General features: G+C 40.2%; 1 protein-coding gene across 4 annotated transcripts in view; it reads left to right on the top strand.

Moving 5' to 3' along the window:
* SMPD3 (sphingomyelin phosphodiesterase 3) overlaps positions 1 to 15,290 on the top strand; it is a 172,829-nt gene that overhangs the window by 63,049 nt on the left and 94,490 nt on the right. The gene's annotated exons all lie outside the window — the stretch shown is intronic.

The raw sequence follows: 15,290 nt of genomic DNA, 5'->3' as shown, positions 1-15,290 counted from the left end.
CACCCATTTGATTCCATCCAAATATTTCCAATCAAACTGTTTAGGGTTAAAAGATATTCAGCTGCACAGGTAGTCCTCGACTTATGATCACAGAGCCCCAAATTTCTGTTGCTAAGTGAAACATTTTGCTATTTGTTAGTCCAACCCTTCCCATTCAAGCAGGAAACTCTGCTCCAGACAAATGGCTATCCAACATCTTCTTAAAGACTTCCAGTGTTGGGGCATTCACAACTTCTAGAGGCGAGCTGTTCCAATGATTAATTGTTCTCATTGTCAGGAAATTTCTCCTTAGTTCTAGTTTTTGTCCATTGCTTCTTGTCCTGCCCTCAGGTGCTTTGGAGAATAGGTTGACCTCCTCTTCTGCTAAGCTTTTAAGAATCAAATTCTTTCCACCATAAGTCATTAGTCATTGAAGGCCCTGTTGCAGAAAATGACAGGCTTTAGACTTCTCAGGATACAGGAGGAGTTTATTTGGCAGCCAGGTTCAGAAAGCTAGCCCATGGCTAATGTTGCGAATTTCTGAAATGCCTTCATTATCAAAGCACGCATTCTTATACATTCTCAAAGGCAGCGTAACACGGAAACATTTAACTCATTTCTTATTGGTTATCTTGAGGAAAAAGCCTTATAAGGAGATGGGGGTCTTACTTCTCCTTTTGTTACAGGTATGGACTACGTGCCAGTAACGAACTTTAATTGAACCTTGTGGTTTTGGACTTTTGACATAGGGACATTTACTGGAACATGTTGTGGTTGAAGGCTGATGGCATTTCCCTGTCTCTTTAAGCAAGCTTCTAACTGTCCCTTTTATGCCACATCTTCATTCTTATATTTTAATCCATATTTTATTCTACTTTATCCCAACGCTTTTAATCTGGAAGTAAAATGAACAATACCAAAGATAAGGGTCCAATCTTACCAAACAGATTGTTCAGTTGACACACTGTGGCCCAAGTCACGTGTTGTGAGCTGCTCGGCATTGCTTGCGATGGGCAGCCATACAAATCCCTTAAACAAATAACGAAGTAAATATCACCCTACTGAATCTGACTCCTTTTTTCTTCGCTAACCAGGAAGCCAAGTTTCCATTCTGCTTGCACAAAGCTTCATTATGAACCCAACCTGTTGCCTGAAAGCGGAAATGAAACAGCTGATTGAAAGTATGTGTTATAAATATTAAACCTGGCTGCCTTCTAAAATTAGAAAGCACATTCATGTTTCTAAACTAGGAAGGGGAAATAGCTTTCTCTTTGCTTTTTCCCGCTTTCTTTATCCCCTCCAACCTCGTCTTGCAATTTTCGGAAAAGGGTTTATCCCTTGATCTCTTTTTCCTCGTTTGGGTGTGTCCTTGAGATGAGAAGACGACAAGGAGTCTGTTTTGCATGCAGCAGGTGCTTCCATCTGTGGCAAGAACATCCAAACTTGCCAAGGTTCTGCAACCCAACAAGACAGACACAGACTTCAGGGGATGATTAGAACTGCAGAAAAAACAATGGCTACCAACCTGCCTTCCGTTGAGGACCCGTCCACTGCATGAGTCAAAAAGAGGGCTCTCCAAAATGTTTAAAAATTTGGCCCCAAATTGTTCGAAGTGCAAAAAAACACCCGGCACCTTTTTCCATGTGTGGTGGACATGCAATGAGGCATAAAGATATTGGAAAATGATACAATCATGGTTTGGAACAAATGGTGGGAGAACAAATTCTGTTCAAACCAGAAATTTTCCTCCTAGGCATAATACCGGAGGGGTATAAGAAAGATGTGCTCTATCTAATTATACATGTATTAACTGCAATATTGGAAAAAAGGAAATATTCCATCAGAGTTAGACATAACTAGGAAAATTTTTGACTGTATGAAAGCAGATAGGCTCACCCAAGAACTAAAAAATAAAGGGAAGTTGGAATATTATGAAGTTTGGAACAGATTTTATTACTGGTATAAGACAAGGTGACAAGACTGGAACTAATGTACTACTGTAAATAATGGGAATGGATAGAAGAATAGATAATGTATTAAGTAGGCTGAGAGCTAATGGATGAGATTATGTGTATATATTGTGATAATGGCTTCGCTGTGCTGTACTGTTTTAAATGTAAAATCAATCTATCTATCTATCAACTCTATCTATCTATCTATCTATCTATCTATCTATCTATCTATCTATCTACCTACCTACCTACCTACCTACCTACCTACCTACCTACCTACCTACCTACCTACCTCTCTACCACTCTATCTCTATCTATCTATCTATCTATCTATCTATCTATCTATCTATCTATCATCTATCTAATCTATCTAATCTATCTAATCTATCTAATCTATCTATATCTATATCTATATCTATATCTATATCTATATCTATATCTATATCTATATCTATATCTATATCTATATCTATATCTATATCTATATCTATATCTATCTATCTCTATCTATCTATCTATCTATCTATCTATCTATCTATCTATCTATCTATCTATCATCTATCTATCTATCTATTTATCTATCTATCAGGGCTGTGGAAATATCTACAGAACCATCACATCCTGGACATAAATTGTTTCAACTCCTACCCTCAAAACGACGCTATCGGGCACTGCACACCAGAACAACTAGACACAAGGACAGTTTTTTTCACTCTGCTAAACAAATAATTTCCGCAACACTGTCAAACTATTTACTAAGTCTGCATTACAACTACTATTATGGTGAATTAAAAATTGCAAGGGGTTGACAGCCCGGCCTGATACAGTCGTGAGAATGGAATGAACTGTGCTTCGTGCCCAGCGGGAATTTCCTCCTTTGAATTTAGTGTTTGCAAAGAAAGAAAACTATTGTCAAAGAATAAAAATGAGCACAAGGGCAGTCATTTGATTGAAAATTCTATGAGGATTTCTTAATTCAAGCCCCAAGTTCAAATTTTAAGAAAACTGTGTCTCTTCAGGTTACTGGAACACTATTAAAACAATTCTTTTTCCCCTCTATGTTTTAACAATGTTGAGCACCCACAACTTCTGAAGGCAAGTAATTCCACTGATTAATTGTTCTCACTGTTTCTGCTTAGCTCTAGGTTGGTTCTCTTCTTGATGAGTTTCCATCCATTGCTTCTTGTCCTGCCTTCAGATGCTGTGAATGAGTGCTAATTCTCCCCCTCTGCTCCAATAACACTATATTATACTAAAATTCACATCCACTGGAATTCCAGCTCGGATTTCTAAATCCATTTCATTATCCAAAGTTTATGGGCCTTTGCACTCGAAGTTCACATTCAAGTAATTCATTCTGTTGAACAAATTAGCGAAAGTATGATTTTTATCTCCAGAGCATGGATGGCATCAGGCATTAAAATGATAAAGTACAAAATTTAAAAACATGCAATGGTGAAGACAATAAAGTATATGAGAGCAAGTATACCAAAGGTTTTTTTTTAAAAAAAAGAATAGATTAAAATAATGACAAGCATCGTGCATACTTTTTTATGATCTTAATTTCAGCATGGGGGAAAAAAAATATCCTTTAGCATTTGGCTACAGATCAGAGACAATGACTTAAAGCCGGCCCTGAGTTTTTGGTGGTTTTTTTTTTCTTGGCTGAGGTCATATTTATTTATCTATCTACTTAATAATTTTAATTGTCTAATTTTATAGCTATTTATGATGTATTTCTGATATGGACTGTACACTGCCCCGAGTCCCTTTCGGGAGAGGGGGCAGTCTATAAGCGCTAAGAATAATATAACAGGAAAATGATTTTTTAAATAAAGGTTTTTATTTATTTTTGTTACATAATAAAAAATTCTTTTGTGAACAGAGGGGTTGTCCGAATTCCCCCCTTAACATGCCCACCAAAAAACATAGTTCATTTTACATTATATTTCCAATTTTAGCCGTTTAGGACTTTACTGCCAATTCGGGGCGCGTACGTGTGCACAGTTGCCTGTAAATAGGTCTGTGCAAGCCGCAGTGACCAGGGAATCAGTTTGGGGGCATGGCCAGCCTGGATTGCTGCTGGTTCTGTGACCCAGGCCAACATTCCACCACCAGTTCGGGCAAACCGGTGCAAACCGGTATCAACCCACTTCTGGAACAGACCAATGGATTTTATTCTTCAAATGAGGTGTTGGCATTTCTCCCCCTCCCCCCCCCCTGATTCTATGACAATAAAACAATGAACCAATGCCACCACGGCTCTCATGTAACCTGTTACGTGAATTTGGTCTTCCCATTGACTTTGCTTGTCAGAAGTTTGTAAAAGGGGATCCTTATGACAGCAACGGTCATAAATAGGAGTCAGTTGTCAAACGTCTGGATTTTATTCACATGACCCTGGGGATGCTGTCACGGTTGTAAGTGTGAGAAATGATCAGAAGTCACTTTTTTTCAGGGCCTTTTGTAACTTTTTTTCCCTCCTTTTTTTTTTTTATTTGACATTTTCCAAACATTAAAATCACAATTACACTTTTACAGCTTTCCATTATCGGTATTTCTTTTTTTTTTTTTCTGATTTCGGGTTTTCCATTTTCCATTCTATTATCTTATACATATTCCTCTTCGTTTCATACCTTCTCATTTTTACAGTATATACATCTATATACAATATTTCCATCTCTATTGCTTTCTAAGTATATGCCATCTCTTTTCATTGTGTTTACTATGTGTTCCTTATGCATTGATTTTACATCTCTTTTCAAGCCAGTTATACTGCCTGTTCCATATCTTGTAGTTCTCTATTTCCTCTCTATCTCTTAGTTCCATTGTTAGTTTGTCCACTTCCGTGCATTCTAGCACCTTTTTTTTTAATGATTTCTGCATTTGAGGGAATGGTTTTTTTGTTTCCAACTTCGGGCAAATGAGATTCTGGCAGCAGTAATTATATGAAGCATTATATATTGGATAACCTTACTAATATTTTTTTATTATTCCTAGAAGAAACAGCTCAGGGTTCATGTCATTTTTTTTGCTTTATTATTTCTTCTAACTATTTTTGAATTTTTGTCCAGAATTCTTTGGCTTTTGGACATGTCCACTACATATGATAGAAGACCCTTACAAAGGAAAGGGCCTTTGTAACTTTGAATGGTCACTGTTGTAAATTGAGGCCTACCTGTACTCAATTTTAACAAGCTATTCCCTCGGTACAGTGCATTTTGCACATTATTTTCATGAATATATACATCTTGATGAAACATTTTCCCCAATACATAATTTTTTTAAAAAATTACCGGCAAACCATTTTACAAAATGAAGAAGTTTACATTTGAAAGTCATGACACACGAATGTAGGTAATTTATTCATGGACTGGTTTAAAAGCAAGAAATTAGAAGAATCATTGCAAAGGAATGAATTTCATCCCATTTCTACGAATAGAAGTGCTCCTTGTTTGCAGGAGCTTTGTCCATGTCTGGAATATTGCATAATTTTTCATCTCAGACAGGAGAGAATCTGTACCTGATATTTTATATTAAGACATCACACAGAAGAAATGTGTTGTTTATCGTCACAAAAAGTTTTCTTTAATCTTATAATACAATTTTATTGCACTTAGTTGGGTATAAAATAGAAATGAAACTAAAAATAGTGGGAAAGGAGGAGGGAAAAACAGGGAGAGAAATGTATAAGCTAAAGAGGAAAGAAAGGGGAAAAAGCATTAATCTCCAGTGCTTTTCAGTGCTGTAGAGTAGGGTAGGGTAGGGTATCGTAGCGTAGCGTAGCGTAGAGTAGAGTAGAGTAGAGTAGAGTAGAGTAGAATAATAATAAAGAATAGACTAGAATGACTGGGAGGAGACAAGAATCAGAATCAACATACCCATAGAGGCTCAGGCCTTTATGGAAAAAAATAAAGCGAACCTAGAAAAAACAGAAGACTCTTCAACGGTCACACAGGACACGGGAGGGGCCGGAGCTCTGCCAGCGGGGGGAGAAGGGGCAACACCAAGAAAGCTCAGATCACAAAAATGAATAAGAAAATCACATTGTTATAAACAGACCGAAAGTAATAATGAAATTATATCTAGACTATATATCATAATATATAAGCTGACTGAAAATCCTTTTTAGAATTAATATGCTGATTTTATATGATTTTGTACTAATGTTTTATACATAGATGTATCTTATGAGTTTGGAGGGAGGGGGCGTCTGCCACACTTGCAACTGCCAAAATTTGTATACCATTCCACCTACCCCTTTCCTTATAAATGTTTTAAAAAACCAATAAATTTTTTTGGAAAAAAAAAAAGAATAGACTAGAATGGAATGGAGTGGAGTGGAGTGGGGTGAGGTGGGTTGGGGTAGAGTAGTGTAATGTAGTGTAGAGTAGAGTAGAGTAGAGTAGAGTAGAGTAGAGTAGAGTAGAGTAGAGTAGAATAATAATAAAGAATAGACTAGAATGGAATGGAGTGGAGTGGAGTGGGGTGAGGTGGGTTGGGGTAGAGTAGTGTAATGTAGTGTAGAGTAGAGTAGAGTAGAGTAGAGTAGAGTAGAGTAGAGTAGAGTAGAATAATAATAAAGAATAGACTAGAATGGAATGGAGTGGAGTGGAGTGGGGTGAGGTGGGTTGGGGTAGAGTAGTGTAATGTAGTGTAGTGTAGTGTAGTGTAGAGTAGTGTAATGTAGTGTAGAGTAGAGTAGAGTAGAGTAGAGTAGAGTAGAATAATAATAAAGAATAGACTAGAATGGAATGGAGTGGAGTGGAGTGGGGTGAGGTGGGTTGGGGTAGAGTAGTGTAATGTAGTGTAGTGTAGAGTAGAGTAGAGTAGAGTAGAGTAGAGTAGAGTAGAGTAGAGTAGAGTAGAGTAGAGTAGAATAATAATAAAGAATAGACTAGAATGGAATGGAGTGGAGTGGAGTGGGGTGAGGTGGGTTGGGGTAGAGTAGTGTAATGTAGTGTAGAGTAGAGTAGAGTAGAGTAGAGTAGAGTAGAGTAGAGTAGAGTAGAGTAGAATAATAATAAAGAATAGACTAGAATGGAATGGAGTGGAGTGGAGTGGGGTGAGGTGGGTTGGGGTAGAGTAGTGTAATGTAGTGTAGAGTAGAGTAGAGTAGAGTAGAGTAGAAAAATAATAAAGAATAGAATAATATAATAATAGAATAGAATAGAATAGAATAGAATAGAATAGAATAGAACAGACACTAAGTGATAGTGGTTAAGTGTGATTGGACATACAAGGAATTTGTCTCCGGTGCATAAGCTCTCAGTATACATGCAAAAAGTTATATAATCTTAAAATACTAATAGAAGAAGGTAGTAGAAAAGATTAGAAGGATAATAGTAGTACATCCCTATTACATGAGTAACTATCCTTAGACATAAGACAGTACTGTGGTAATTGGGTGTTCAGCAAAGTGATGGCATTGGGGGGGGGGAATGTCTCCGTGACTAGTTGTTTGACATGCCATGATCTATAGCAGCGTCTTGAGGGGTGGAGTTGAAGCAGTTTATGTCCAGCTGAAGATATTTTCTTAGCTCTCTTTCTGACCTGTGCAGTACACAGATCCTCAATGAAAGGTGCTGTTGGTTGTAACTGTTTTTTCTGCAAATAATAAAATAATAAAATAAAATAATAAAATAATAATAATATAATATAATAAAATAATAATAAAATGATAAAATAATAATAAAATGATAAAATGATAAAATAATAATAAAATAATGATAAAATAATAATAAAATAATGATAAAATGATAAGATGATAAGATGATAAGATGATAAGATGATAAGATGATAAGATGATAAAATGATTGATAAAATGGTAAAATGGTAAAATGGTAAAATGGTAAAATGGTAAAATGGTAAAATGGTAAAATGGTAAAATGGTAAAATGGTAAAATGATAATAAAATAAAATAAATAGATATCACAACCGAATAATTAAACCATTTTTATCTGCACTCACACATTGTTAATGGGGTATTGAGGAAGAAAAAATGCCAAGATGGCACTCATGACACAGTTGTATCGCCAGCCTTTTTACATGCCTTGCATGTACTATGCACACGACGAAGAAATGTTCCAAGAGTATGGTTTCAATTACACGGTCCCCCTCCCATGGATGTCTCTGTGATGAAAAAGTATGAATGGAACTGAAACCTGTATCAAATGGCTTTTATATCGTGTGAGGATTGGGAATTTAACAGCCAAACAAAAGGGTGCAGACAACATACGCAGAATTTCTAATATCTGGTTTTCTGCTTGGGAAACCAAACTAGCTAATCCATTATTCAAACATCCTGAGAAGAATGGCAGTGCGGAGGGTTAAGAATTCAGAATACAAAATCAGAGAGTTGGAAGGGACCTTGGAGGTCTTCCAGGCCAACCCCCTGCTCAAGCAGGAGACCCCATACCATGCCAGACAAATGCATGTCCAGTGTCTTTAAAACCTCCAGTGATGGAATACCCACAATTGCTAACTGCAAGCCGTTCCACTGGTTAATTGTTCTAAAACTTCCAGTGTTGGAGCATTCACAACCTCTGGAGGCAAGTGGTTCCACTGATTAATTGTTCTAACTGTCCAGAAATTTCTCCTTCGTTCTAAGTTGCTTCTCTCCTTGATTAGTTTCCACCCATTGCTTCTTGTTCTACCCTCAGGTGCCTTGGAGAATAGCTTGACTCCCTCTTCTTTGTGGCAGCCCCTGAGATACCCTGTTTCCCTGAAAATAGGACCTCCCCGGATAATAAGCTCAATTGATTAGCTTCCATCCATTGCTTCTTGTTTTCCTTCAGGGTCCTTCAGGACAATGAGTTGACCTCCTCTTCTCTCTGGCAACTGCTTAGAAATTGGAAGACTGCCATCGTGTTCAACAACATGATAACAATTCATAATCCAACCAGCATCCTCTATTTTGGAAAGAAGGGGTTGGTTCCCAGGAAAATCCTTTCATACAAAACGAAGCTGTAAGATAGAAGAAACAATAATGAAATATTTTCTGAAATTAATTACGGGTCCTCCCCTCTATTTTTCTTTTCGTAAACAGTACTTTCTATATTGTAGTTGATGGTTTAATTCAAAATTTCCCATGTTGTTATTCATTGTGTTTCTACAATAAATTGGAACAGGCCACCTGCTTTGGAAGTTTCTCACCAGGTGACAACACTGGCAGACTATGTCCTTGGTGGGTCACCATGCAGAATTGGTGACTTGGACTTAGTGTGACACAAAGATGTCAACAATCAATTTCCCCCCCCTGATTTCCTTTTTCTGCACACCCAAGAGTTCTTCGATTGTGTGCATCCTTTTGAAACTTCCTGGCATGACGCTAAAAGCTTTTGATCAATATCATACTCCATACCAAAGGAACTTGTGTTGACCCCCACCCCCCACCCCCACCAACTGAACTATTTATCAGTTGAATGCTGTCTATAAATCACTGGAAGAAGATGGTTGAAGAGATGTAGAAATGCTTAACAAGAGTTAGCAAGTCCGTTTTGAGTTTGAGCTTGCCAAAGATTGGCAATTTGCATACAACAAATACAGCTACATAATAAGGAAATTCAGGCCTTTGAACAATGGTGCTGGAAAAGACACCTGCGATTCCATTGGACTGCAAGGTGATCAAACTGGTCAGTCCTAGAGGAGATCAACCTTGACTGCTTTGTAGAAGGCCAGATCCTGAAGAGTAAGCTCAAAGACTTTGGCTAACTAATGAGAAGGAAGGACTCCCTGGAGAAGAGCCTCATGCTGGGAAAGATGGAGGGCAAGAGAAGAAGGGGATAACAGAGACTGAGGTGGCTGGATGGAGTCACCGAAGCAGTCGGTGTGAGCTTGAATGGACTCCAGAGGATGGTAGAGGACAGGAAGACCTGGAGAAACGTTGTCCATGGGGCCGCAATGGGTTGGACATGACTTTGCAACTAACAACAACAAAAGCACATTCACAGGGCAGGGCTGAAGAGAGTTCAGCCTTTAATATTCTACCATTTTAAAAGTAGAAATTCTTGTAGAGAAATGGGAACATCTGGCTGGATGGCCAAATTGTTCTCAAGACCCTTTTCGAAGGTCAGGATAATATTATGGGCTGTAAACCACCCTCCGAACCTCCGAAGCTAAAACACGTGAAGAACGGTTGGAGGAATTGGGCGTGTCTAGTTTTAATGAAAGGAAGAACTAGGGATGACATAATAAGCAGTGCTTCAATATTTAAGGAGCTGCCACAAGAACGAGGAGGTCAATCAATTCTCCAAAGCATCTGGAGGCAGGTCAAGAACCAATGGATGGAAACTAATCCAAGAGAGAAATGACCTAGAATTAAGGAGAAATTTCCTAAAAGTGAGAGCAGTTAACCAGTGGAACGGCTTGCCTTGAGAAGATGTGGTCGCTCCATCATTGGGGGCTTTCAAAAAATGACCGGACAGCCATTTGTATACAATGTGATCTCCAATAAAATTGTTGAAAAAATTACCACTTTTTCACCGTCTCCTTTCTCTCCAGAGCTTCCGAAACTGGGACTTTGCTTTTTTTAAAAAATCAATCAGAGTGAGAAATTTAGAACCACAAGAAGGTGGAGAAACTGGAAGATAAGTCCTCAAAGCAGCTAGATTCTGAAAGCACAACTTGACCTAATCCTAACCCCCCCCCTCCCCAAGAGGACAATTGTAACTGCACATCTGTATATGTGCTGCATGAGTAAAATTAAAATTAATTAAAATTCCCCCCCCCCTCTTGAGTTTTGGACTCTCTGTCTCCGGGATGATTTTATCGTAGAGTAATGTCTACTTGAATGAAAAGAAACTAGGGGTGACATGATAGCAGCTTCCCAATATCTAAAGGGTTACCACAAGGAAGAGGAGACCAACGTATTCTGCAAAGCAGCTGAAGGCAGGACAAAAAGCAATGGATTGAAACTAAGGAGAGAACCACGGAGTTATTTCCCGACAGAACAATTAATCAGTGGAACAGTTTGCCTTCAGAAGTTGTGGGTGCTCCAACATCGGAGGCTTTTAAGAAGAGATTAGACAGCCATTTGTCTGAAATGGTATAGAGTTTCCTGCTTGAGCAGGGGGTTGAGCTAGAAGACCTCCAAGGTCCCTTCCAACCCTGTTGCTTGTTGTTATTCCCAAGAGACGGACAAGTTGTAATTCTTTATAACTGTTATAATTGTATAATTTTTTAAAACTCTGCGGTCCTTGGTGCTCCCTGAGCAGACATTTCATTACCCAACTAGGTAACTTCATCAGTGCTAGAAGGGAGTGGGGTTGGCTCTCCGTTTAGATATAAGTGGCAAGTTGTCGGGAGTAGTTTCTTGATTAGGCTATTGTTTACTTCTATTTTGATTACTATTTCAGAGTATTTAGTTCCTTAAGTGGGTTGTTGTTTGATAACTCTATTAAGGAAATCCATAAGTGAGGTATGGTTTGATAACTCTGTTAAGGAATCCATAAAGCAGCCTGCTTTAATTGCATTCATATTCTGTACATAAAAAGAAACCAAAATGTTTTTCTGGGTCTGGTTTGGCCCACCTCCTTCCCATGGTCTCCCCTGCTGTTTTGTGGAACATGTTCTCAGCAAGAGAAAAGCAGTGCACCCCTTGATGCACTCCAGCTGGGAGGTGTTCAGGAGCATCCTTCAAACGATAAAGCAAACCTGTTTGAAGAAGTCCCACTGTGGTAATTCTCATTAGCACTGGGAGAACCAGCAACCAACGTCCTGCTGAGACATCAATGTTCCTTTTGAAACTTGGTTTCTTCTGAGCAACAGGTTCTCTGTAATTACACTGGGCTTTAAAAAAAATGTATCTGAAGGCCCTTGAATAATTAAACATGATCAAAGAAGATCTTGGTTTGTGATACCTTTACCATGGGAGAGTCTTGGTGGCTTGCTGGGTCTTACGTTATCTCAGAATAAGGAGGTAGCTGAGAAGATGTTTTACTCCAATTAAGCCCAAATGTTCAAAAAGGGAGATGTCTGTGGAGATTCTCAGTCATCTAGGTCATAGTTGTCTCCAAAGGTGCTTTTTTTCAAGAGGCAACTGGGATTTCTGGTTTTTCTTTGAAGATGTTTAGCTTCTCGTCCAAGAAACTTCTTCAAACTCTCACTGGATGGCGGGGAGTGGAATGATTTATGCTCCTTGCAGACAGCTGGTCATTTGCATTCTTTTAGCAAGTCATTGAGGACACCTGGGGGTTTATCTCTGTCTTCAGGGTCAGATGAGTGGTACAAGTGGGTGTGGACCATTCTTGAAACTGTTTGAAGGACTGTGTTTGACCTTGATGACACAGACAAACCTCCAAGTGGCCTCAATGACCCTCTAAAAGGATGCAAATGACCAGCTGTCAGCAAGGAGTATAAATCCTTCCATTCCCCACCATCCAGTCAGAGCTGAAGAAGCTTCTTGGATGATAAGTAAAAGGTCTTCAAAGAAAAACCAGAAAATCCAATTGCCTCTTGATTCAAACAGGGTGGGATTTTGAGACCCGTGTCTGCCTCAGATGCACAAGTTCTGAGGTGCTCACAGCCCCAAATAAGAGCAGGATTCTACGCTACTCCCCTAAACAACAAGTCTGCATTGTTCTTTTAAAATATTAATACTTGGCATTGGGCTGCCCTATAATTCATTGTGCCAATCAGGGGATTGAAGAGGAAAAACAGCTTGTGTTGCTAATATGAAATACTTCAGCCAAGAGGAGGCTGCTCTTACAGTACTTTGGCTTCTAGAAAAACCAAAAATAAAATTAAAAAAAAGCCAACCATTACTGAATAGGAAAGGAACAGTCAAGAGGAAGAGAAGAAATAAAGTTATCCCTGAAAAGGAAGGACAGCAGGCTTTGAGGTTTTTCTTAATGAAGCAAGCAAACCCGACAAGAGAGAAAATGTATTCTTTTGCCATACTTAAGAGAGAGAGAGAGAGAGAGAGAGAGAGAGAGAGAGAGAGAGAGAGAGAGAGAGAGAGAGAGAGAGAGAGAGAGAGAGAGAGAGAGAGAGAGAGAGAGAGAGAGAGAGAGTTGTTTTCCACATATACTACGATTTGGTTGCTTGTTTGTTTTTGTCTTTCCCCTCCTTTTTCTTCTGCTATTTTTTCCCCTTTTTGACATCCCTTTATCCCTTTCGTTTTAGTAAGTTAAATAATCCCCAAAGGAAATGTATAATATTAAAGCACAGATTTTGATCATACATCTTAATCGGTGGATTTCCTTTCCCTTCCAAATCCTCCCCGCCCCTGCCCTCTGCTCTCCTCCCTTCCCCTCCTCTCCCCTCTGCTGTCCTCTCCTCAGCCCCCCTTCCCCTCCCCTTCCCTTTCCTTCCCCTCTCCTCCCATCTCCTCTCCTCCCCTCCCCTTTGCTTCCCTTCCCCTCCCATCTCCTCTGCTCTCATCTCCTCCCCTTTGCTTCCCCTCCCCTCCCATCTCCTCTGCTCTCCTCCCCTCTGCTCTCCTCCCCTTTGCTTCCCCTCCCCTCCCATCTCCTCTGCTCTCCTCCCCTCCCCTTCGCTTCCCCTCCCCTCCCATCTCCTCTGCTCTCCTCTCTTTCGCTTCCCCTCCCCTCCCATTTCCTCTGCTCTCCTCCCCTTCGCTTCCCCTCCCCTCCCATCTCCTCTTCTCTCCTCCCCTCTGCTCTCCTCCCCTTCGCTTCCCCTCCCCTCCTATCTCCTCTGTTCTCCTCCCCTCTGCTCTCCTCCCCTTCGCTTCCCCTCCCATCTCCTCTGCTCTCCTCCCCTTCACTTCCCCTCCCCTCCCATCTCCTCTTCTCTCCTCCCCTCTGCTCTCCTCCCCTTCACTTCCCCTCCCCTCCTATCTCCTCTGCTCTCCTCCCCTCTGCTCTCCTCCCCTTCGCTTCCCCTCCCCTCCCATCTCCTCTGCTCTCCTCTCCTTCGCTTCCCCTCCCCTCCCATTTCCTCTGCTCTCCTCCCCTTCGCTTCCCCTCCCCTCCCATCTCCTCTGCTCTCCTCCCCTTCGCTTCCCCTCCCATCTCCTCTGCTCTCCTCCCATTCACTTCCCCTCCCCTCCCATCTCCTCTGCTCTCCTCCCCTCTGCTCTCCTCCCCTTCGCTTCCCCTCCCCTCCCATCTCCTCTGCTCTCCTCTCCTTCGCTCGCCTTCCCCCCTTTCCCCTTTGCTTCACTTTCCCTCCCCTCCCCTCTCCCCTCCTCCCCTCCCCCTTCCCTTCCTCTTCACCTTGAATATATTTCAAATTAAAACTGGTAAAATGTCCAGCCTGGCCTTAAGAAGTCTTTTATAACAGCAACATAAAAAAAATGTTTTAGGCTTTCTTTTCCATTCTTAACTGGGAAAACTAGAAGCTGAAAGGGATTATAACTATACATAAATCAGAATGCGTTTCCTACCTCCCCAGAATGCTTTTGGAAGTAAGAGCTTAGCAGAGATTTTAGTATTTTTTTTCCTTTTCTGCTCTTTAATAGAACAAAAAAACACAGTAGCGGAGGAGCAAGATAAAACAATGGTGAAGGAAAAGGGGGGTGGGGGACAGTTTATTTTCCCAGTTAAGAAAGAAATGAAATAGAATAAGTCCTCCATGCTTTTTATTTCATTAACCCTAAACTACAAACGTACTATTTCAGCCACGCTATTACAGACATGAGGTCATAGTGACCTTAGTAGCAAAAAGACATTTGATGTTTTCATGGTTGGATCTAAAAATTAATGTGTACAGCAGGAAAGCAAAAAAAAATGTATTGCTCTCTATCAAATCCACATCACACAGGTCACTTTTCGTTTCTCCACCCTTGAACTTCAACCTTTCTTCTCTAATTTTTACATCGGTCCACTGAATGATGGCTCTAATCATTTCTTTGGAAAACAATAATTTCCAAATCTCTAGGGGAGTAGGTGTCAGCGTTCCAAATATCATGCAGAATTAAATCAGAGTCCAAGGCAAAACTATCCTTAAAAGTTCCAATTTAATAAATCAGACATGTTGGCAACCCTGTGGAAAACCCGAATCTAAAAGCTTCCTGGGATTCCACCAAGTTGAAAGTTCATGATCTTTTCCCCACACCCATAAATCCATCACATGGTCCAATCTTCTTCAGCCATTAATGATAGGTTGGACAGAAGGAGAATGAGACTGGAGTTGAACAAGGACTCCGTTCTTGTACCCGAACACTGTAGGCAAATGTTTTATTCATTTGATAGATGTGGGGGCCATGGTGGCCTAGAAGTTAAGACACGGTGACCAGAAGGTTGGCAGTTCGAGACCCAAGCACCCCATGAAGGGGTGAGCTCATGTTCTTGCCCCCATCCTAGCTCCTGCTAGCCTAGCAGTTCAAAAGCATGCAAATGCAAGTAGATAAATAGGTATCATTTCGGTGGGAAGGTAACAGTGTTCCATGTGCAT

Source organism: Natrix helvetica (genome assembly GCF_964273705.1).
Source record: "Natrix helvetica genome assembly, chromosome: 10".
NCBI classification, from domain to species: Eukaryota; Metazoa; Chordata; class Lepidosauria; order Squamata; family Natricidae; genus Natrix; species Natrix helvetica.
The sequence above is the reverse complement of the archived record's forward strand: the minus strand, read 5'-3'. Positions and strand labels throughout refer to the sequence as shown.